Here is a 24,507-nt window from a genome sequence, read left to right as displayed (position 1 = left end):
CTATGAAGGGGCTTTACAAATGGATGTAGGTTGCTAATCAATTGACCTTAAGACAGAGAGAGTATTATAATTGTCCAGGTGGGCCCAATGTAATCAAAGGATCCCTTTTAAGCAGAGATGAAAGCAAGATTCTGGAGAAGAGATGCACTGGAAGAGTTGAGACACAGAGTCAGAGAGGTTTCAAGCAGGAGAGGGTCACAACATAATTTTACTGGCATTAAAGGGGACAAGGAGCCAGGTAATTCCAGGGATCTCCAGAAGCTGAGAATGACTTTCAGACAACAGGAAGGAAATGAGGACTTTACTTCCACAGTCATATAAAATTGAGTTTGGCTATCAACTTGAATGCGACTAGTGGCTTCTCCCCTTTATAAAACCATCAGATCTCTTGAGACTTACTATCATGAGAACAGCATGGGAAAGACCTATCCCCATATTTCAATTACCTCCCACTGGGCACCTCACACAACACATGGGAATTGTGGGAGCTACAATTCAAGATGAGATTTGGGCGAGGACACAGCTAAACCATATCACAAGTTTAGCTTACTCTGTTTTCCTCTGTGCTTACCTTTTCATCTGCTTCCTCTGCAGGCTCAGACCCTCTGGGAGCTGAGAAATTCTTACTGAATTCATACAGTTATAACCTAGCATTGGTGCCCCTGTTGAGTTGAATACTAACCGGTATGCTTTCACATGTGTACATGTGTAGGATTTTTGGTGATCCCCACCTCTCACTGCTGTTTGCTGATGTAGGCGATGGGTGCCTTCTTTGTCTGGATTGTTTTTGACTCAGTAATCCCTCTCAATCTGTGACTTCCAACATTATATTACAAACCTTTCTCTATGTGGTAACCTCATTACTGAGGTTTGTAATATAGTGCATAATTTGACCACTTGAGTAAAGTCTCTTTCAGAGTTCACATCTGGTAAAAATTTCAACCACCAAAAAAAAAAAAAAAATGCAGTTCACTGCCATCATATCCTTGGTAATTTGCTCTTCTGAGGGAAGGCCACTTTTACCAGTCACTTGCCTTAGAATTCTTAGTAGTGAATCAAGTGCAAGTTCCTGTATTCCCGGAATTATAGAAGAGAACTTCTCTGAGTGGATCTCTTGAAGAAGCTCTCTTTCACTTGAAGAGAAAAATGCCTCAGCACTGCCACTCTTTAAAAAAATCCTCTCAACCAACTCCTTTAACTAATTAATTCTTAATCTTGTTTTATGTAGCCTTTTTTGTTTGTTTGTTTCTCTCTCTCTGAGACAGAGTCTTGCTCTGTTTATCTAGGCTGGAGTACAGTGGTATGATCACAGTTCACTGTAGCCTCAACCTCCCATGCTCAAACAATTATCTCACCTGAGCCTTTCAGGTAGCTGGGATCACAGGTGCACACCATCCCATGGCTGATTTTTAATTCCTTTGTGGAAATAGGGTCTTGCTGTGTTGTCCAGGCTGGTCTTGAACTCCTGGGCTCAAGCCATCCTCCCACCTTGGCCTACCAAAGTGCTGTAGCTACAGGCCTGAGACACCACACCAGCTATAAAATCTTAAAGTAAGTGAAGAGATCATTTTGCTAGTCTTGCATAAATGGTATGGCGCCACACTTCAGAATGTAGAGATACATGGCATCTATTGTCTGCTTTAGAGTCTCAGCCAAACTGAGATTAAAAAGTCTTAATTAAAAATTCTATTATACTTGTTAGTCTATATGTTTATAAATACATAAAAAATTCTGGAAGTATATGCCTTCTGACAAGGTTAGAAGAATTTGAGAGGTATATAAAGGTGACTTGTACTTTTTATTCTATGTGCTTTCACAGTGTTTTAAAACATTTTATTTTTAGAATAAAAACTACTTTAACTAAAAGAATAAAGAAAAAACAAAAAGAGAGACAAGAGGAGAAACAGCTTCAATATTGAGGCTAAAGAAGTTTCCAGAAGACAGCAGTTCAGAGTTAAACATTATGGGGAAGAAGTGAGAATGCAGAACACTAAGGAAGAGGTTGTCGGGGGAAACTTGGACAAGTGATATGATAAAAGAAAGAAAATTTGTTGTCAACTACAAAAATGTCTTCTGACCCCCAGATCCATTAATCAAATCCTTTGCTTGATAACACCACTTGAATATTGACAACAACCTCAACCTTAATATGTTGAAAGCTAAATTTATTATCCATTCCCCAAGAATGTTAGGCTTCCTCCATGCTTTCCCATTGCAATAAATGTCTTCCTACCAGTTTAAGCCATTGTCCTGGGAATCATCCTTGAATCTTTTCTCTCCCTCATTTCTCTCACTCAATCTGTTTTCAATTCCTATCCAATCCACTATGAAAGTATATCTGAAACTTGTGCAAATTTCACTATCTTTAATATTAGCACCCTGGTGTATGTCATTGTTATCTCCTGCCTGAACTATTGAAATAGTTTCTGAACTAATTTTTCTTTCTCTACCCATCACCCATACTCAATTTATTCTCTACCCAGCAACCACAATTACAATTTTACATTGCAAATTTGATCGTGTAACTATCCTGTTTTTATCTTTAATTTTTTTTTTTTTATTTTTTGAGACGGAGTCTTGCTCTGTCGCCCAGGTTGGAGTGCAGTGGCATGATCTCGGCTCACTGCAGCCTCTGCCTCCCAGGTTCCAGCGATTCTCCTGCCTCAGCCTCCTGGGTAGCTGGGATTACAGGCACATGCCACCACGCCTGGCTAATTTTTGTATTTTTAGTAGAGATGGGGTTTCACCATGTTGGCCAGGCTGATCTCGACCTCCTAACCTCAGGTCATCTGCCCGCCTCGGCCTCCCAAAGTGCTGGGATTACAGGCGTGAGCCACTGCGTCCAGCCACTACCCTGTTTTTATAAACAAATAAATAAACAACCTTATTTGGCTTACCAATGTAATCTGAATGCAATTTTTTATAAATATGTTCCCTGCATGATCCTGCCCAGTTTTCTCTCTCACCACTCTCCTCCTTGTCCACTGTTCCACATCAGTGTTAGCCTTTTCAAAGGCAAGGCCTTCTTTGACTCAGAGTCATTGTACAAGCTCCTTTCTCTCCTTCTCCTTGCAACACTTCTTCCCCCACTCTGCACGTGGCTCACTCTTTCATAAGATCTCAAATGTCATTTCTTTACAGAGATATTTCTTTTATCTCTGTACATCAGATTTCCTCCATTATTTTCTCCCATATCACCCTGTGGTTTTTATCATATATTTTTAAAATCTCACTTTATAATCATACCTTTATCTGTTAATTATATGTATGTATATATATATGTGTGTGTGTGTGTGTATGTGTGTATATATATGTAAATAATTATATAACTTTTTAGACTCTAGGCTTCATCAGGACAAGATGAAATGAAATCAAAAATCATTTTGCCGTTGATTTTTTTCAGAGTCTAGCACAGTGTCTGGCGCATATAGGGTTTTAACAAATATTTACTCTTGAACCTGATTGAATATGATATACCAATTGCTGCTTGAAGCCTTTCAAGCTTGTTCCCAGGGACTTTATGTGAACAATAACCAAACATTTCTTTCACCTCATGAATTAGGCCATGCCGTATATAAAACAGTGAGTGGTAAGACCTGTGACAAACTGGACAGTGAGGGCTTGCCTGAGCGTATTCAAATTAAATGAACAAAAAACTCAAATGGGTAATAATTGAAGAAAAAAAATGACTTTTCTCGTCAAAAATATGCCTAGAGCAGCAATGTGCCTGTATGAGGCTAATATGAAACCCCTGCTTTACAATCTTATATCTGCTAGTTTCTCATATTTGCTCTGTTTTCACCAGATGGAATTACTCATTCTTCAATAAACTCATTCTATTCCATGCCTTTGTTCATGCTGTTCCTTCTGCCTGAAACAATGATTCTCAACCCTACTATGCAATGAAAATAATTAGAGAGAAATTTTTTTAAATCTCAGTGTCTAGGTAGTACCCAGGCCAATTAGATTAAAAACTCTTCCAGAGTATCTCTAAAACACACCTGTAATCTAATATGCTGCCAAATTTGAGAACTACTGGCCTGGTATTATTTCCCCATATGCCTACCTGTTAAAATCAAGTCCAAATTCTTGCAGGCCCACTTCAAATGCAACTTCCTATATAAAGTCTATCTCTCAAAACCTTAAAACAATACTATATCTCACATGTCATTATTTACATTTTTCTGACTAGGCATATTTTACTACTTAGCTGCTTAAAACAATACACATTTATTATCTTACCATTTCCATGGGTGTCTAATATTATCATCACCCTGGTCTAAGCCACTATCAACACTTGCCTGGTCTGCTGCAATAGCTCCAAAGTAATTTCTCTTTTTCAACTCACCATCCCTCACTCACAACCAATCAGCAAACTCAGTCACCATTTCGCAATGTAAATTTGATGATGTCACTCCCTTGCTTTAAAAAAGAATAACAACAACAACAAAACTCAAACAACCTTCTTTGATTTACCACGGTCTACCTGTCTCTGCATGGTCCTGTCCAGTTTTCTGTCCTTGCCCACCATACTGTAGCTACACTGGCTTTATTTTTGGCAGTATTATTAGCTCAGGGTTCCACATGGCAGAAATCTAAGTGTCAGTGGGGGCTGCATTCTCATATTTGGCTTAAGGTCCTCTTCCAAGCTCATTCAAGTGGTTGCCTTAATTAAATCCTTGTGGTTGTAGGACTAAAGTACCTCTTTTCTTTCTGGCTGTCAATCAGCAACTAGAGGCTGCTCTCAGGTCTTCTCTATGTGACTCTTTCCATCTGCAAGTGAGCTGTAGTGCCTTTATTTCCAATGTGCTTTAAATCTCTCACTTTTCTTTCTGCTACTATTCAGAGAAAATGTTCTGCTTTTAAAGGACTCGTGTTGTTAGGGCTCGTGTTTGACTCACCTCAATAATATATTTACTTTAGAGTCAGCTGATTATTAACTTTAATTAAATCTACAAAATCTCTTATGCCATGTTACATAATCATGGAAGTCACACCAGGGGGAGTAACTCATGAGGGCCAATTTAGAATTCTTTCTTCCACACTGAGTATTACATATATTTATATTCGGGTTGTAAGATGTTTAAGAGCAAAGACCAAACCAGAAATTTATTTTTCTTTCCCTACTTTTTCTTCCACAATCTGCAACTCAGTACATTTTTAAAGCACAGAGATTGTCCAACAAAAATATATTGACTGAACTGATGGCAAATTATGGTCAACCTGCTAATGTGCAAAATTTATGTAGCCAAGAGACCCACAGTACACACTTGAAATAATCATTCCCCAAATAACACCTTATGGCAGATGGAATGTGGTAGTATGTCTAAAAGTTGTAATCCAAATAATCCAGTGTCCAACTACCGGGGAATAGTTGGGGCTAGGGAGAAAAATGGTGATATGGCTTCACTAATAATATAATTTAGTATACATGTTCTCTGAGGAAAGCCATTTTCAACAATTGTTTCATAAAAATAAATGACAAGAAAATTCTATACTACCATTCAGTTTGTCAAAATACATGCAGTAAATTAGTACATTTACAAGGTTATCAACTATCCATTTTCCAAAATGCACACAATCTATTACTTCTATACATACTTGTATACTTCAAGAACTAGTGGTTTCATGTGCATATAAGTAACATAAATTTATTTTCTTGAAAACACTACACTAGCAACATGAGTTTATGATTTTAAAATCTGGAAACATTAAACTTCTAAAATGGTCAGTATTTGAAAAGGTAAATTGAATCAGGATAAGGTTACTCTGTCTCTACTGTCTCTGGGGCCATTAGAAATCTACATATATTCAGGAATCGTATAGCACAACATTGTGTTTAATGTTATCAAGGGGTAATATTACATCTATTTGCTCCACAAACTAAAAACAAAAACAAGCAAGAGGAGACATTTTTCCACAGTCACTTTAATGCTACAATTCGAAATCTTTGCTCCTATGTGCCAGAGCTGCTATTTACACAACACGTATTTAACCTAGGCACTTTTAGAGCATGCACACATGTGAAAGGATTCTCTGCCAATCAGTATAAACCAGACATATTTATCTCAGGTATTATAAAATAATTTTAAATTGTGGTTGTTTAAATAAAATTTATATTAACTAGCTTGGTCTATACCCACAAAACTTTAATTCCCACAATCTGAATACTATTAGGATTGTTTTTTGAAGGACTGAAAAAACTCAAGACCAGATTTCCTCTTAGTAATTTTTAACATCAAAATTGTTATTTTCCTAAATATTTCACTTTATACTTATTCAGCCTTCCTCACCTGCTCCTACTCTGAGTATTACTTCACGATCTCCCTTCACCTCTTTTGTATTCAGAGCTCAACTTTCAAATCTGCCTGCTGTCACCCTGTAACCAGAAGGAGGCTATCTATTACTAATTTAAAAAAGTAATCTAATGTCAAACCTTTTCATCCAAAAAGATAATAAGGCTGCAGTAAAGCCTTGTATTTTTATTTGGAGTCACAGAAGTATTTACTTGATATTGTAGCAGTGAAACAAAGTTTTCTTCCACCCCCTTAAAGTTCAACAATCTGAGTCTATAAAACATAAAGAAAATAGACAGATTAACAGAAGAAAAAACACACAAATTTATTAACATGCAAATGCACTAGAGTCACTCAAAGAAGGGCAAGATGACTGAAGTCTAAATATCCTCTTCATAGGAAAAAAAGGAAATGGGGGATGTATGTAATTTTAAAGCAAGAATAAGGAGTTTGTAGGGGAGATGAATGGGTTGGAAGAACAATTGCGTTCCTTCTGGAGGAACATTTTTTAGTCCTATAAGGAAACTTCAGATAAAGTCCCTCTCAGTGATTTGGGGGAAACTAGAGGGGCACGAGGTGGTGGGGGCAAGGTCAGAGAGAGAGAGACCTTTGTTTTGAGGCAGCTTCTTTAATTCAAAGTACTGAGCATGTCAAAGAACCATACTGTAGGGTATCATTTTATGAACCCCAACAATATTATAGGAGTGATTGTTTGTACCGTCTGTCTAAATTATTTTGCTTACTAGAATTTTTTGGCATTAAATAATGTATCAATAAGCAGAAGAGTAGTACTGCCTTGTAAAATGTTTTGTTCTAAAAAGAATGGTAACAATGGGTTCAAGTCTGTTGTAACTATAGGGGAGGAGAAAAGAGCTTCCCTCCACCATCGTAGGTTCTTTGTCTGGGCTACAAATTAAATTGACATAAGACAGATTAACAGAAGTAAAACCATTTTAATTACATGCTTACACATGACAGTCCCAAAAAAATATGAGACTCAAAAAAGGACCGGATGACTGAAGCTTATATAGCATCCTGAGCTACAAAAAGGAATAGGGATTTAGGGTTTCTGGAAGGTGCAAGAGACAAATTATGGTAGGGTGAGGGAAGAAAACATATGGTTAATAAAGTTTGCTTTGTTATGTAGATAAGTGTTTCTCAGGTGTTAAAAGTTGTATGGAGCAGCTCTGTTCCTGATAAAGACATCTTTTACTAATGAAATTATCTTTTATACATGTAAATTTTTTAACATAAGGGCAGCTATTTAGAGCTACTCCTGTGTCTGTAGTTTCTCAAAATAGCCAGCTTGAAATATACCAAAGAAGTATATTTTGGTATGGTATATTCTGGTCTACTACAGCCACATTTTGGAGTGCTGTGGTCCGAGCCCCATCGTAGCACAATATTATCTAAGTTCTTTTAAAACATTAACTCATTTATTTTTTGCTTTTATTTATGCTTTTATTTGTAAGACATAATTTGGTTACATGACAGCAAAACAAAAGGTTTGAAAAGCAAAATGTGTCAAATATGAACGTAATTCATATGAACATGAACATGTGTTCATTTACTAGCAACCAAAATTAAGGAAGAAGCTTTTTAAACAAAATGGCTTTGATAATAAAAGTATGAACCAAAATATAATAGATTTTTTTTCTTTATGCTTCCCTACTGTAAACATCAATCACTGTTAAGTGTTTATGAACTGCTTTTCACTAAAAAAGAGTATCTAGAAAGCATAAGACATTAAGGTTCGACTGGTTTTGAGGAAGAAAGTCATGTAACATTGCCATCCCTGTTTTCTACAAATTCAGAATCTCTACCTTAAATTGTGTCTTCACTGCCAGGCAATTATTAACTCATACTGTGTGTATCAGTCCATTCTCACACTACTATAAAGATACTACCAGAGACTGGATAATTTATGAAGGAAAATTTAATTGACTCACAGTTCCACATGGCTGGAGAGACCTCAGGAAACTTACAATCATGGTAGAAGGTGAAGGGGAAGCAAGAACCTTCTTCATGTGGCAGTAGGAGAGAGAAGAAAGCATGCGTAGGAGGAACTGTCAAACACTTATAAAACCAACAGATCTCTATAAAACTCACTCATTATCATGAGAACAGCATGGGGGAAACTGCCCCTAGGATTCAATCACCTCCTGCCAGGTTCTACCCTTGACACTTGAGGATTATGGGTATCACAATTTGAGATGAGATTTGGGTGGGGGTGGAGACGCAGAGACAAGCCATATCACCATATTAATTCCTTAGAATGCCATATAATCCCTAGTTCTGATCATTTCCATCATTTTCAAAGTCACAGTCTCTCCAGAATCTCTTGATAGCAGGACCTTGCTTTTGGTTTCATGGAGATTGAATGTTGGGATATGAAAATAACTAACAGGTATGAAGGCTAAAAGTGGTGTCAGTAGGAGGGAGAGCTAAGATGGGTGTGACCCTGAGAAAGTGAAAAAGATTCTGAGACTCTCCTGTGTGGTTCTGAGAGACTGACTCACCCTATCTGAAATGCATGAAAGTGAGACAGTGGCAGAATATCAGTCTATTCATTTAAAACACAAAATGTAACTGTCTCATTCACAAGATCTGCATACTCTCTCTTCATGTGCACCTGTACATGTGAATTTACATCATTATCAGAAAAACCTTTGAATCTACTTTGTGAAAGGGCTGGCACAGGAACGAGGACATCTGATATACCTGATATCCTCAGGACGTGTGCTCTCACTGTAGTCATATCACTCCAGAATCTGAAGGTTGCTTGGCAAGCAGGAATCCAAGAGTGGAGTTAGAATAGATGTCAAATCTTCAGTTTTCCTCTTGGGTCCTCTTCTCACTCTATATCTTTCCCCAGAGTATTTCACCCACACACTTAACTTACATCGCTGAAGAGAAAAAGATGACTCACAAATTTGAATCTGCCAGCCCCATTCTGTGCTTTGGGTTCCAACATACACATTTAACTATAACTATCTACTTGACATTTCTACTTGGATGTCTCCAAGGCATCTCATAATAAACATATCTCCCAAATCAAATCATGAGCTTTCCGCTCAAAGCCGTCTCTCCAAGGGTTCTCAGTCTCAGAAAATGACACTGCATTCATATAGCTAAATAAGATAGATTCTGAAAAGTCATTTTTGATAGTGCCTTCTTTTTTAACTTTTGTGGGTAAATAGTAGGTGCATTTGTTTATGGGGTACAAGAGAGGTTTTGAAACAGGCATGCAATATGTAATAATGAACTCATGGAAAATGGAGTATCCCTTCTCTCAAGAATTTTTCCATAGTGTTACAAACAATCCAAATATAGTTCTTTTTAAATGCAAAATTAAGTTATTATTGAGTATGGTACCCTGCTGGGCTATCAAATACTTACTCTAACTCATTCTTTCTATTTTTTTTTTTTTTTTTTTACCCATTAACCATCCCCAGTCCTCCCCCTACTCCCACTAAACCTCCCAGCTTCTGACGACCATCCTTCTACTCTCTATATCCATGAGTTTCATTGTTTTGATTTATAGATCCCACAAATTAGTGAGAACATGTGATGTATATCTTTCTGTGTCTAGCTTATTTCACTTAGCATAATGACCTCAAGATCCATTCATGTTGTTGCAAATGACAGGATCTCATTATTTTTATGGCTGAATACTACTCCATTGTATATAAGTACCACATTTTCTTTATCCATTCATATATTGATGGACACTTAGGCTGCTTCCTAATCTTGGCTATTGTGAATAGTGCTGCAATACGCATGGGAGTGCAGATAATCTCTTCAATATACTGATTTTCTATCTTTTTGTATACACCCAAGAGTGGGATTGCTGGATCATATGGTAGTTCAATTTTTAGTTTTTTGAGGAACCTCCAAACTTTTCTCTATAGTGGTTGTATTAATTTCCATTTCCATTAGCAGTGTACAAGAGTTCCCTTTTCTCCACATCCTCTTCAGCACTTGTTATTGCCTGTCTTTTGGATACAAACCATTTGAACGGCGGTGAGTAGATATCTCATTGTAGTTTTAATTTGCATATGATAATCGATGATGTTGAGCAACCTCACTGATGTTGAGCAACTTTCGCATTCCTGTTTTGTCACTTGTATGTATTTTTTGAAGCAATATCTATTCAAGCCTTTTGTCCTTTTTTGATCAGATTATTAGATATTTTTCCTACAGAGTCTGAGTTCCTTATATTTTTTTCTGGTATGAATCCCTTGTCAGATGGGAAGTTTATAATATTTTTTTCCATTCTGTGGGTTGTCTCTTCACTTTGTTGATTGTTTCCTTTGCTGTGCAGCTTTTTGACTTGATATGATCCCATTTGTCCATGTTTACCTTGGTTGCCTATGCTTATGAGTTGTTGCTAAAGAAATCTCTGTTATTATTCCTTTGAATAAATGTTCTACCCCTATCTTTTTTTCTACCTCTTCTTTAAGGCCAATAGCTCTTAGATTTGCCCTTTTGAAGCTATCTTCTAGACCTTGTAAGCATGCTTTACTGTTTTTTATTCTTTTTTCTTTTGTCTCCTCTGACTGTGCATTTTCAAGTAGCCTGTCCTTAACCTCACTAATTTTTTCTTCTTCTTGATCAATTCTGCTATTAAAGAACACTGATGCCTTCTTCAATATGCTAATTGCAGTTTTCATCTCTGGAATTTCTCCTTGATTCTTTTTTAGTTATTTCAATCTCTTTGTTAAATTTATCTGATAGAATTCTGGATTCCTTCTGTGTTCTCTTGAATTTCTTTGAGCTTTCTCAACCAGTTATTTGAATTCTCTGTCTGAGAGGTCACATATCTCTGTTTCTCCATGAGTAGTCTCTGGTGCTTTAATTTCTTCATTTGGTGTGGTCATGTTTTCCTTGATGGTCTTTATGGTTGTCAATGCTTTTTGGTGTCTAAGCATTGAAGAGTTAGGTATTTATTGCAGCCTTTTCAGTCTGGGCTTGTTGGTACTCATCCTTTTTGGGAAGATTTTCCAGATATTCGAAAAATTGGGGCATAAAAATTCTAAGAGCTATCTGCTTTAGGGAGCACCCTAAGCTTGGTAATCCTGTGATTCTTGCAGTTTCATAGTGGTACCAACTTGATGGTCTTAGATAGGATCCAGAAGAATTCTCTGGATTACCAGGCAGAAACTCTTGTTCTCTTTTCTCACGTTCTTTCAAATGAACAGAGTCTCTATCTCTCTGTTCTGAGCCACCTGGACTGAAAGTTGTGTGACACGAGCACCCCTGTGGCCACTACCACCAGGAATGCCCTGGGTCAGACCTGAAGCTAGCATAGCACTGAGTGTCTCCCAAGGCCTGCTGTAACCATTCCCTAGCTATGGCTTACGTTTGCTCAAATCCTGGGGCTCTACAAACAGCAGATGGCAAAGCAGCCAGGTCTATGTCCTTCCCTTCAGGGTGGTGAGTTCTGCTAGGTCCTGGGCATGTCCAGAGGTGCTGTCCAGAGCCATGGACTAGAGTAAAAAATCCTTAGAAGTCTACCTTGTGTTCTTTTGCACTGCAGCTGAGCAGGCACTCAAATAAAAAAAATGCAGAGTACTTCTTACTCTTCTCTCCATTTTCCAGAGGCAGAGGTGCCTCACCCCATGGCCACCACCACCAGAGGTCCATAAAGAGTACTGCCAGACCATCACTAATATTCCTTTAAGGCCCAAGGGCTCTTCAGTCATTTTGCAGTGAATGCTGCCTGGCCTGGGACCCACCCTTCAGGGCAGTGGGCTTTCCTTTGGCCCAGGGAAGGTCCAGAAATGCTGTCCAAATCATGGAATTGGGGGTCACAAGTGCCTGCTTGGTGCTCTACCCCTCCGTGGCCAAGCTGGTACCCAAGATGCAAGACAAAACCTTTTTTGCTTTTCCCTCCAGTTTTCTCAAATGGAAGGAGTGTCACCCCCTAGCCATCACAGCTGGGAATGTGCTGAGTCTCACCCAAGGTCCTCAATACCTGGGTATTGCTGCTGGTTATTCATGACCCAAGGTCTCTTCAGTTAGCAGGTGACGAATATTGCTAGGACTAGGTTCTTTCTTCAAGGCAATGGGTTCCCTTCTGGCCTAAGGGTGTCAGGAAATGTTATCTTGGAGCTAGGACCTGGAAATAGGGCCTCATAACTCTGACTGGTGCCCTATTTTGCTGTGGCTGAGCAGTATCCAAGATGCAAGGCAATGTCCTCCCACTCTTTCTTCTCCTCTCCTCAAGTAGAGGGAAGGGAAGTCTTTTTGAGCCTAGGGTTAGGGAGGCTATGAGCTGTGAAGCCTGGGGTTAGGGTAGAGGTCATGCGAGCACTCCCTTCACCATCCAAGCTAGTGTCCCAGTAGGTAATGTGTCCCTCCCCTCCAGTCCACTGTCTCTGGACCCAGTTCAGTACTAGAACTTACCTAGGAGTTGCAGTCCTTGTGGTCTACACTGCCTTTCCAGTGGATTTTGTACCCCAGAGCCCTTTAGCCCTCAGTGGCAAGGCTTGTGAAAACTCAAGTTTGAACTGCTGGGATCAGTGATTTGCCTCTGGCTAGGTCTGGTTTAAATGCTCCCTCTATGGGCAGGCATCAGCTGAGTTTGATCTGGTTTTGTTTTCTGTTATACTAGGGCAGCAGTGAGTTCAATGCCTCATAAATGCTGTGATCTCCCTCTCCACAGCACACAGAAACACCATCTGTACCACACTACTGCTGCCAGCGCATATAGGGGAGGAGTGGCATCTTTGGTTCAATACTTTGTTTTGCTACCTCTTCCATGCCACTTTTAGTGACATGAAGTTTAAACCAGGTACTGTGAGTGTTCACCTGGCTTTAGTACGATTCTAAAGCCTCTGAATAGACTGGGTCAATAGTGACTTCTCAATCACTAGAGTGATTTGTACAGGCAAATCTACTTGACCATTATGTCACAGAACAGACTCACATGTCATATGGATATTTGGACTATATGATTTTCAAGCTCTTAATTCCCACCCTGAGATTCTAGAGTGGGATTTTTGTTCTTATGAGGGTACCTTTTTGTATTGATACTTGTTGTATTGGTTTCCCTGTGGGGGGACAATTGGTGGAAACTTCCAGCCTGCCATCTTGCCTCATATACTCATTTATTTCCAATGACCCCAATCGTTAAATCTTACATTAGAGTGTTCATTTTACAGAATGGAAAACTGATATCGGGAAAAAAAATTGGCAATTTGTGAAAGTCACATAGTTAGTATATAACGAAAGTAAGATTAGAACCTAAGCACTTCAACATCAGAGCTAGTCATTACTATACACTACTGCCTCCTGATTTTATTAAGAAGTGAAATATTTGGCTGGGCGTGGTGGCTCGCCCCTGTAATCCCAGCACTTTCGGATGCTGAGGCAGGCGGATCACAAGGTCAGGAGTTCGAGACCAGCCTGGCCAATATGGTGAAACCCATCTCTCCTAAAAATATAAAAATTAGCCAGGCATGATGGCGGGCACCTGTAGTCCCAGCTACTCAGGAAGCTGAGGCAGGAGAATCGCTTGAACCTGGGAGGCAGAGGTTGCAGTGAGCTGAGATCACACCACTGCACTCCAGCCTGGCAACAGGGAGAGACTCCGTCTCAAAAAAAAAAAAAAAAGAAAAAAAAATGAAATGCTTATGAACATTCAAATTTCCCTATAGCAAGACAGCCAAACCTATTTGTTTACATAAATGTATTGTATACTTTACCTCTGTAGCTTTTTTTATATGAGCATATTACAAATACTGAAAGATAGAGAAGCTTTGCATAGCTTAGGAATAGTTGGAAATAAGAAAATAATAATTCAACAAATACCAGCTAAAATTTAACCTCCTGAAATTTAAATATAGACAGGCATGACAACATTAACAACTTCATTGCCAATAAAAATAATGACATCCACTAGTAATCATTTCCTAAAGTTTATAGTCAATTTCAAAAACAGCTTTCCTGGAAGTTGCAGCAAGCAGAGGTATTGCTATATGAATATGCAACTTCTCATCCAATGTGAGTGGTTAGTATGATCTAGGTCTTAAAGGTGCTATTGTATGTAATATATATAGACATATAATATCTTAATTTGTTCATCACTACATTTCCTGACATTTCTTATTTTCAAGCTTCACCAAGAAATATCTCTATCAGGCATCCTCACAATGTCTGAAATTTTCCTAACAATTCTCTACCTTCATCTCATCACTAATCATAATTAATGCTGTGCCCCTGTCACAGGCAGCTGTGAGAGAAGCAGAATGTTAAAATCTAATCAGTTTCCAGCTGGTCTAAACTTGCTTACCAGATTCAGATAAAATTTATGGATTATACTAATCAAAAGCAATCTAAACAGTTTATTATAAAGTCTAAACAAAAATAAAACAAGATCTAAGTGAATGTAAATTAACCAAAAACTCTAAAATGAAATGAAAAGTCTTTCCTAGTGAACATATAAAATGTTTGAAAGTGTCAGAGGGTTAAGTGAAATAAACATGTATGAAATGTAGGGTCTCAAAAATCCCAGAAGGCTGGAAATGTAAGTGCCATAGAAGCCTAAAAGTGTCCAAACCTTTCATTAAAGTTAACCTTTCTGACTTTTTTTCTTGACTTTGCCAACATAAAGATGAGAGCAAATTGTGACATATTTTATGTAAAATTTTAGAACTAAATAAAGACTTCTCAAATAATGTACTCCACCAATTTAATGGCAGTTATTGCCTTGATTGAGTTACATAGTTCAGTGGCAGAACTAGAACTAGATTCCCTGGTATTCAGTTTAGTACCCATCTGATGATACTATTCTATCTTTCATATGCATTGTGTCTTAAGTTTTTTAAATGTATAAAACTAGTATCTTTAGGAAGACAGTGCTTCCTTCTCCACAGCCAAGTTACTGGTTGTAAATTAGGCAATTGAAAAGCATTTTCAGACCACAATGATAATACTGTTCCCATGGAGTTTCACCACCAGGGAGTGACTGAAAGAAAGGAAATCTGGGACATATCATTTGAGAAAGACAATGGCTCCATTCATAACCAACTATGACTTAGCTTTCCAAAAGTAATGATAAATGTCATTAGACATTTATAGCAAGTAAAAGCAGAAGCTTCGGGAAGAGGCTTTGAAGACCATCTAATCCCACTCCTTTATTTTGGGGATATGGAACACAGAGAAGAAAGAGAATAAAACTTGTTCTAATTGGTAATGGTGATAATCTGATTTCAAGGCTATCTATCCCATATCTTTCTGAGAAGCAATGTTTTCAGCCTTAAAATATCAACCAGTCTTTTGTTGTTGATATTCCAGAGAAGTTCTCTGAGATGTCAGCATCTTCAGCAATCAATTATTCATTTAGCAAAACATCATTAAAAAAAAATTAAGGTTATGCTATGGTTTGGATATGGTGTGTTTGTCCCTACCAAATTTAATGTTGAAATTTGGTACCCAGTGTGGTGGTGTTGAGAAGCAGGGATAAGTGGGAGGTGTTAGGGTAATGGAGGTGAATCCCACATGAATGGTTTGGTGCCATTCTCTTGGTAGTAACTGAGTTTTTGCTCTCACAAGACGGGGTTGGTTCTTACAGGAATGAAATAGTTCTTTCGAGAGTGGGTTGTTATAAAGCCAGGAAACATCTGGGTTTGGGTCCTCTTCACATGTGCCTGCTTCTCCTTTGACCTTTTCTGCCATGTTTTGAACAGCATAAAGGCTCTCACCAGAAGCCAAGCAGACATGGGTGCCATGCTTCTTGTACAGCCTACAGAACTGTGGGCTAAATAAACCTCTTTATTAGTTACCCAGCCTCAAGTATTCCTTTAAAACAGTATAAAATGGACCAAGGCAACTTCTATTAATGTGATTAAATTATGATTAAATTATGCCAAATTATACTATTTTATAAGTCTTGTAAACCCTGGATGCATGATTTTACACAAATGCATTTTGAAAGAACTATGTTGTATACCTAGTCAAATAAGGTACATAACCTGGTGCTTTCAACTTTTCCAAAGCTGTATTTATTACAGTAATAAAATGGTTTATCTCACCTTGAGCTTATGCTTACTGGAGAAGCAGAAGCAAACAAACATTTTAAGTGATGATTTCAAATATGCTGTTAATATAAGGCCTGTTATTAAATTAAAAGGATAAATGAGATGAATTGAGATGATTCACACCACTTTTAACATAGGGCTAAGCACTTTGAAAAGTTTCAGTTCCCATGGTAAATCAATAAATACATTTTAAAATAAATATCTCCAAATACATACATTTCTAAATGTCTCTAAAATAAATATATTTTTAAAAAGTTAGGCATTAGTGAGAATGATATTATTAACATAACAGCATGCTTATTTTCAATTCATTGATCAAACATTAAAAGACAGGATTGAGTATGTGTTTTTTTAGAATGATGAAGATAAGTTTATGTTTTGTTTAATATAAAAGAATTTTTAAATGTGGTCATCTTTAAAGCGTTAGATCCTACCAGTTATATCACATATACTTTGATTACTAGAGTAAAACCAGAAAAGTAGGTACTTAGCAAAGCCATGTATATAAACTGCTTTGAGACATAGGGAGCCATGCCCTATGTCAAATAATGGTGATAAATTGAAAAAAAGGAGGTCTAAAGTGTGTCTATGGGAACTAACAACAGAGATCATTTATAATCTAGTGTTTTAGACTGTGGGATATTAAGTTGTTCAAAATATTAGCTGTTTTTCATTACAGTACCTTCTATGTCTCCTCCCTATGGCATGGGGAATTAAATATTCTCACGTCATAGGTGTGAGCAGAAGCATATACCTCCTCCTTTTCTTCTACCTCCGGAATGACCATATTCCAGATAGGTGTTTCCCTTAATTCTTGGAATGAAGAGGACATGATGTAGAATCTCAGCAGTCATGCAACCAACATGTAATGTGCAAAACAAAAAACAAAAAACAAAAAAACCATGTTTGTTGTAGGCAAGTCCTAAAATTTCAGAATTGTTTGTTACTGCAGCATAACCTAGTCTAACCAATTGTTATGCTTTGTAAAAGCAGTTGTAATGAAGTGATATTGATGGGACAAGATTAGAACAGGTTGAAGAAGAAGGACTACTTTATTGTAGCATCAATTTTAAATAAGATCAACCCAAAACTTTTGCATTGCAAGTATTTGGAAATGCCAAATAAATTCTTATTTTACATACATGGTTGGGCTTAAAGGAAATAGAAAGGACCAAGGAACAACAACAAAAATGCCAAAACAAAATGAATTGACAATCACAAATCTAAGCACATAAATAACACAACAGCCACCCTTGGATGGTGAGGGTGGGGAGGAGAAGGAATGTGGGTTACAATACCAATAGAGTTTGAAGGGATTTTTTTGTTTTGTTTTGTTTTATTTGAGACGGAGTCTTGCTCTGTCGCCAGGCTGGAGTGCAGTGGTGTGATCTCAGCTCACTGCAACCTCCACCTCCCGGGTTCAAGTGATTCTCCTACCTCAGCCCCCCAAGCAGTTAGAACTACAGGTGTGCACCACCACACCCAGATAATTTTTGTATTTTTAGTAGAGACAGGGCTTCACCATGTTGGCCAGGATGGTCTCGATCTCTCGACCTCATGATCCACCCACCTCAGCCTCTCAAAGTGATGGGATTACAGGCATGAGCCACTGCACCCGGCCAGAGTTTGAAGGTTTTAATGGCATCATATGACAAAAAAACAGGTTTTGTTCATTCATAAAGTGATAAATTAGAACAGAGACTCCTGTATGAACTGAGAACAGAGTTTCTTAACCAGAGTGTAGTGGGACTTACCTTAGTGTACCTTAGAAATGTTTTAATTTTCTAAGTGCAACATGATGTCAAAAGTTTAGGAGGCTCTGATTGTAAATATCAAAGGTCATAACCTCAGTGAAAGAGTGAAAGAGGGAAAATCCACTCAATATCAGAAGAAAACAAGAAGGAAGCTTGTTGGTCTTTGGGCCTACACATGTGGTTTGGAGGTCAAAATATATATTATATAGATGACACAAGAATTCCTAAGTTGGAATATTAGTACAACCTATGCCCCATGATAACTATAGGACACTTGCAAGACACACAAACAAAAACACTCTGGGATCACACTCTCAATTCATTTAACAAAGGGTTATCACAGAAAACTGCCTACTAGATATGAGATTAGAATGAAAAATTATATAATGAATAAGAAAATCATCCATCATGAAGAGTCACATGACATAACAGCAGAATCAGACTCTCAAGAACAATATTATAGAAATCACAAAAAAGTATTCTTTAAAGAATTAAGAAAATATAAATACAAATGTAATAAAAAAGACACCACTATGTAAAAGTGGGACATCTTAAAACTAAATAATTAAATTTTCTAAAATGAAAAAGTACACAATGATTAGAGCACAAATATAGATTGTGCAAGCAACAGATTAGACACAGAGAATTCAGGGAACGGAAAACATTCCATTCTTAGGTAATTGCCAAAATTCATTACAGAGATAAGTTAATAGAATGTATTAAAAAGGCATTAAGTGACACCAAGAACTGAATTATTAGATCCAGTGTACATCTTATAGGATTAGTGAGATATTTCCAGAACTCAATAAGATAGGTATGCTCATATTCAGGAGTCATAAAGTCCAAGAAAAGAAAGAAAGAAAGAGAGAGAGAGATAGAGAGGGAGAGAGAGAAGAAAGAAAAAGAAAGAAAGAAAGAAAGAGAGAGAGAAAGAGGGAGGGAGGGAGAGAGAGAGAAAGAAAGAAGGAAAGAAAGAAAGAAAAGGAAAGAAGAAAGAAAAAGAAAGAGAGGGAGGGAGAGAGAGAAAGAAGGAAAGAAAAGAAAGAAAGAAGAAAGAAAGAAAAAGAAAAAAGAGGGAGGGAGGGAGGGGAGAGAGAGAGAAATAAGGAAAGAAAGAAAAGGAAAGAAAGAAAGAGAAAGAAAGAAAGAAAGAAAGAGAAAGAGGGAGGGAGAGAGAAAGAAAGAAAGAAGGAAAGAAAGAAAAGAAAGAAAAAGAAAGAGAGAGAGGGAGGGAGAGAGAGAGAAAGAAGGAAAGAAAAGAAAGAAGAAAGAAAGGAAAGAAAGAAAGAAAGAAAGAAAGAAAGAAAGAAAGAAAGAAAGAAAGAAAGAAAGAAAGAAAGAGAAGGAGGGAGGGAGAGAGAGAGAAAGAAAGAAAGAAGGAAAGAAAGAAAAGAAAAGAAAGAAGAAAGAAAAAGAGAGGGAGGGAGAGAGAAAGAAGGAAAGAAAAGAAAGAAAGAAAGAAAGAAAGAAAGAAAGAAAAACAAAAAAGAGGGAGGGAGGGGGAGAGAGAAAGAAGGAAAGAAAAGAAAAGAAAGAAAGAGAAAGAAAGAAAAAGAAAGAAAGAAAAGAAAGAAAGAAAGAAAGAAAGAAAGAAAGAAAGAAAAAGAAAGAAAGAAAGTTATAGGAGAGTAAAGAGCTATAGGAAAGCTGTGTGTTAGAGGCAAATCATAACTAAAATGCAAAACACCAAAGACAGAGATTTAAAAAGCAACCAGAAAGAAAAAGAATGAAAGTTGGACTGATAGTAGACTTAATCGCACAAGTAGAACTCAGTCATTCATTCAACAACTGTGTATAGACTTCCTACTATGTGCCCAGCACTATTCTTGGTTTTTAGGAATGTAGGAGTGAACAAAGCAAAGTACAGTTGTGCATGAATATTACATGCTAGTGGGAAAAGATAGACAATAAAGAATTAAGAAATACAAAAGATGCTGATGGTAATAAGGGCCAATTTAGGAGACCGAAAACACTGTGGGGTGTGGTGGAAACATGCTATTTAAATAAAGTGGTTAGGGAAGGTCTCACTGATAAGGTGAAATTTGAACAGAGACCTGAATAAACTAAAGCAATGGGGCTGATGATGGTAAATGAATATTAATATATAATTCTAGACTCATTTAAATTAGCAGTCTAGTGTAAGAATTAAATGCAATCCCAGTAAAAGACTGGAAGGGTTTATCACCAATAATTTCTTACTAAAAAAAAAAAAAAATTGTTAAAATGTATACTTCAGAAAGGCAGAAAGTGTCCTTTGCCCACTTTTTAATGGGATTGTTTTTTTTCTTGCTGATTTGAGTTCCTTGCAGATCCTGAATACTATTCCTTTGTTGGATGCATAGTTTGTGAATGCTTTCTCCCACTCCGTGTGTTGCACATTTACTCTGCTGATTATTCCTTTTGCTGTGTATAAGCTTTTTATAAGGAAGACATATAATATAGGAAGAAACTTCACACACAAACATGTCTAAATAAGTATTCCTTATATAAAACAATAATTTGAAAAATAATAGATACAAATATGTAGGTATTAAATGAGGTAGAGATAAAAGTACTAAAGAATAACATATAAGAAGAGAGAAAGATTATTGTTATGTATTTTATTTTGGGGAGGAAACTTACAGGTAGTTGAGTGCCCTCGATATCACTATCAGAAACAGAATGCATAACTTCCAAATTAGTAGGAAACACAAGGAAAGAGGAAGAACATAATGAACACAAGAGAGATCAGGGAAAGAGAGGCAAAAAAATACAAGGTCTATAGGAAGATATAGAACTGAATCAAAATTTATCGGTAATCAAGTCACATATAAATGGACCTAATTCAGCAGTTAACCCATTGGCGGATTGGTCTAAAAAAAAGTCTAGCTTAATGCTGTCCCAAAGAGACACCCTGAAACACAGGTGAGAGCAAGATTGAAAGAAATGTAGAAGAATGTGGAGAAATAGGAACACTTTTACACTGTTGGTGGGACTGTAAACTAGTTCAACCATTGTGGAAGACAGTGTGGCAATTCCTCAAGGACCTAGAACTAGAAATATGTTCCTCTTCCCCATGTGAGACCACCTCAGCCTGGACTTTATTGTCCACATCACTATCAGCATTTTGGTCAAAACTATTCAACAACTTTCTGGGAAGTTTCAAACTTTCCCACATCTTCCTCTCTTCTTCTGAGATCTCTGAACTGTTTCCACCTCTAACTGTTACACAGTTCCAAAGTTTCTGCCACATTTTCAAGTATCTTTATAGCAGTGCCTCACTAACTCTGTACCAATTAACTGTATTGGTCCTTTCTCACACTGCTATAAAGAACTGCCTGAAACTGGGTAATTTATAAAGAAAAGAGGTTAAATGGACTCACAGTTCTGCATGGCTGGGAAAGCCTCGGGAAACTTACAATCGTGGCAGAAGGCGAAGTGGAAGCAAGAACCTTCTTCACCTGGCAGCAGGAGAGAGAAGTGCAAGCAGAGGAAATGCCAGACGCTTGTAAAACCATCAGATGAGATAGTGAGAACTCACTCACTATCACGAGAATAGCATGGGGGCAACAGACCACATGCTGCAATCACCTCCCACCAGGTCCCACCCTCGACACATGGGGATTATGGTGATTACAATTGGAGATGAGACTTGAGTGGGGACACACAGCCAAACCATATCACAAGGGCAAAAAGATACCTAAAAAATTAAGCTTGCCTATTTGGAACTTTTAGAAACTACTTCTAAACATCTCCAGGACCCAAAACTATGTGATAATAGATATTAGAAAAGTTTATAACTGAATTAAAATGGAAAGAACATTATAACAATTCTTTGACCCATGAAATGCTTAGAGGTATGTGAGTTAATTTTCAAACATTTGAGATTTTCTGGATTTCATATTGTTATAAATTTCTAATGTAATTCCATCATGTTAAATTACATTACATTCTGTATGGTTTCAAACCTTAAAAATGTATTACAACTTGTTTAATAGCCAGTCGTATTGTCTATATTGAGGAACACGCCATATGTACTTGTAAAGAATGTGTCCTTCAGTTTTAGGGTGTAATGTATAAATATTAATTAGGTCAAGATAGTTTACAGTGTTTTTAGTTCTTCCATGGTTTTATTCACCTTTGGACTACTTATGTCAACTAAAGAGAGGTTTTTAAATATCCAACAGAGTTTGAAGATTTGTCTATGTCTCCTTTAATTTTGTCAATTTTTTTCTCTGGGGATAGGGTTTTGCTCTGTTGCCTGGGCCAGAGTGCACTGGCACAATTGGCTCACCACAGCCTCAAATTCCTGGATTCAAGAGATCCTCCAGCCTCAGCCTCCTGAGTAGCTGGCACTACAGGTGCATGCCACCACACACCAGCTAATAATTTTGTCAATTGTGCCTTGTATATCTGGAGGCTGTTTTTAGAAACATATGCATTTATAATGCTTATTTTATGCAAACTGTAGGCATTTTCCTCTGTGGCTCTCCATTTTCTTGGGTTTCCCTCCTTGCTTTCTTTTTGCTGCATTTGAAGCCATCCTCAAAGGGTAAGCAATAATTCTGGACAGAAATATAGTTATAATTAAGCATTAATCAGGACTTCCTTATAACCAAAAGTCACTAGATACTGAATATATGCATCCACATTGTTCCTATAGACAGGATTTCTGACATTAGAATAACAATGCTTTTGTTTAAGAATTTAAATTATTTTTCAGATTCAGAATATCAGTGAAACAGCTAATGCCAACCAGCTAGAAGACTCTTACAAAGGAAAGGAATTGGAAAAAAATATAGTTTCTTCATCTCCCTGTCCCATGACTTCACCCGCACTCTTGACCAATCAACAATATCCACATTTGCACCCATTTCAAAACCTTTAAGAGCCCTAGCCCCAAACTCCTCGGGGAGATTGATTTGACGTTCCCTCCCATCTCCTTGTTCTGTGACCCTGTGGTTAAATCTTTTTCTATGCTATAACCCAGTGTCTCAGCATATTGACTTGCCACATGCATCAGTCAGTGAACCTATTATGGTTACATGTTTACCCCAAATTCTGTCTTTAGATTCTTCAATTTAGTCAAACTTTTTCTTTTTAGACAAAAAAGGCAGAAAAAATAATGTGCTGTCACAGTGCTCACATCAAAGTTCCTTGACAAAATAAGGTTTTATTTCTCACTTATATGACCATGTAATCAATTTAGACAGCTGTCCTCAAGGAGATGACTCTGGATCTCAGCTAATTCCACCCTGTGGTTTCACCACCTTGAAATGTTAGCATAGTAATTTCAATGTTCATTCAGCCTGTAGACAAAGTAAGGTATTCCAAAAATGTATTTTATTTTTGTCCTAGGTTCCTCACATAGAACTCCTAAAATCCTTGGAATTTCCTGAAGGACAAGAGGGTCTATTGTTATTCATAGAAGTTGCTTTTGATACCTAAGTTAATGCTAATGAGCAGACTCATGCTGGGGAGCACTGGATGGCATCAGGATGGCCGCTGACTGCCAGAGGAAAAAACCATGTGATTAAAAGGTTGAAACTTCCAGCTCCACCCTCAGCCTCTGAGGATGGGAGAGGGACTAGGAAAACTCTGAATAATGAGGCACAAAGAGTTTTCTTGTTGGTGAACATATCAATGTAATAATGGGAGGGCACACACCTAACGGGAGGACTCCACAGAAACAGAAGCTCCTATGTTCTGGACTCTTGTGTATTTCATCCTACAACCTCTTCACCGAGTCATTTGTTTGTATTCTTTATAATAAGCCAACAATTGTAAACGTAGCACTTTCCTGAGTTCTGCGAGTCATTCTAGCAAATTATCAAACATGAAAGGGAGTGGTGTGACCCAATGAATTTTTAGCCAAGTGAGACAGAAGTGCAGGTAACCTGGGAACCTGGAATTTACAGGTGGAGTCTGAAGTGGAAACAGTCTTGTGGGACCGCTTAACCTGTGGGATCTACATTAACTCTGGGTAGCTAGCGTCAGAGTTGAAAGACCTTCCCCTTAACATGGGTGATCTGCACTAACTCTGGTTATTGAGTGTCAAAATTAAATTGAATTGTAGAACAGCCAGTTGGTGTCAAAAAATTGCTATTGAAAGCACACAAAAGGAAAGTGTACAGTGGACCCTGCATCTGATAATTAACCTACTTGGACCAAAAGTTAAACTCATCAATTCTTCCAACATTACATTGGTGGAAACTATGCATATGAGTGACAGGTTAATGTTGTCCTTAGTTGGACATGTCAGCAAGTCCACACTATGAGAGTTCAAATATTTGGTGGAAAGTTAGCTTTCTCTGTTACAGTGTCTACCTCGAGAAGTTAGAGAAGGGACAACAGAGTAAACTAAAGTTGGTAAAAGTAAACATAAAAAAGATAAATATTGCAGGTACTTTTAAAATATTAAACAAAAAACACAGA

This window comes from Macaca fascicularis, chromosome X, assembly GCF_037993035.2.
Source record: "Macaca fascicularis isolate 582-1 chromosome X, T2T-MFA8v1.1".
NCBI classification, from domain to species: domain Eukaryota; kingdom Metazoa; phylum Chordata; class Mammalia; order Primates; family Cercopithecidae; genus Macaca; species Macaca fascicularis.
The sequence above is the reverse complement of the archived record's forward strand: the minus strand, read 5'-3'. Positions refer to the sequence as shown.